The sequence below is a fragment of the Octopus bimaculoides genome, chromosome 15, assembly GCF_001194135.2.
Source record: "Octopus bimaculoides isolate UCB-OBI-ISO-001 chromosome 15, ASM119413v2, whole genome shotgun sequence".
Classification (NCBI taxonomy): Eukaryota; Metazoa; Mollusca; class Cephalopoda; order Octopoda; family Octopodidae; genus Octopus; species Octopus bimaculoides.
Window position 1 is genome coordinate 51481420 of NC_068995.1, and position 1541 is coordinate 51482960.

A 1541-nucleotide genomic window follows, 5' to 3' on the forward strand; every position below is an offset into this window, starting at 1 on the left:
TATATATATATATATATATATATATGTATGTATGTATATATATATAAACTACAATACATAAGTTACCTCTCTGTCTCTCTTACACTCAAAAACATATCTATACGTAATAATAATAAAACGAATTGACGAAATAACACAACCATTTTCAAAATATAATACTACTACTTCACTTTAGCGACCATCACTAACAAGAGAACTTTGATCTTTGGCAGGCCACAGAAAATCAGATAATTTCAATTAAAGACAGCGTTATTCTACAACTTTGAGTAACCGGTATGCGATTTGTTCGCCAATATAAAAGATATATACAATCATACCTCAACTTATGTCGGTCATTACTTTCCATGCATGCAACTTAACTTGGAAAATGATGCAATATGTATTTAGGAAAATTTATTAGTTTACATTTGTCTTAGTAAACGTGTTGTTCATATTTTCATGTGTTTTATTTAATTTACCATTTCAGGATAGGTTTATTGGTTTTTAAGAGTTAAAAAAAAATGTTATGCTTTTTAATATGTTCGCTGAAAGCAACGTAAGATCGGATGAATTGATTGAAATTGCGGAAGATTTTTTTCCATTAATTTCTTTAAAAAAAAAAAATGCAACAAAAAACGAACCTCCCACAAATCCACGACGAAAGTCGAAAAAGACGTGTCTCGAACCGACGTTTGTTGAAGTATGTCTGCCTCCTACTAAGTTCTCTTTTATTTCCTATCAAATCTCATCTCCACCTCTCTCTCTCTCCGATTCCTTTCTCTGTCTCATCTATTCAAATACAGAATTGAAGGACACACACACACACACACACGGACGCATTTACACATACATATTTATTATATCAAAGTTCAGCTGAGAGCAACACCCAGAAGAAGACCGCCAACTTGGTTGCAGTATCTACATATCGATCTACTCTGACCGGCGTTTTGGGTTCCGTACCACAAATCCGTAATGTTGGCTTCATTTAAAATGTATTTACGATATATTATACAATCGTTACATATCAGTAAATGTGCGTGCGTGTGTACGTATACATATACATATATTACATATAACTACAAATATTTACGAGTGCGTGTGTGTGTTTGTATAAGTATGCAGATATGCACAAACGTATACTTATATATATATATATATATATATATACACAGGCGCAGGAGTCGCTGTGTGGTAAGTAGCTTGCTTACCAACCACATGGTCCTGGGTTCAGTTCCACTGCGTGGCACCTTGGGCATGTATATCGATGGGTCAAATAGAGTTCTGTCAGGATTTCCGTCCAAGCGTTTTCGGTTGTCCAAGAACTAAACACACTGAATTAGCGTTAAGTGGTTGAGTATTCCACAGACACGTATACCTTTAATGTTATTCTTGAGTAGAATCAGCGTAACGTAATAAGTAACAAGGCTCCATTGGTTGAAATGTATGGTACAATCCATTCGACGGGCTTCCGCGCAGTTTCCTCATATCCAACGTCTCTCAATAAGGCAAAGACCGATCCTACGCTATAGAAAATGACCCTTGTTCAAGGTACCATGCAGTGG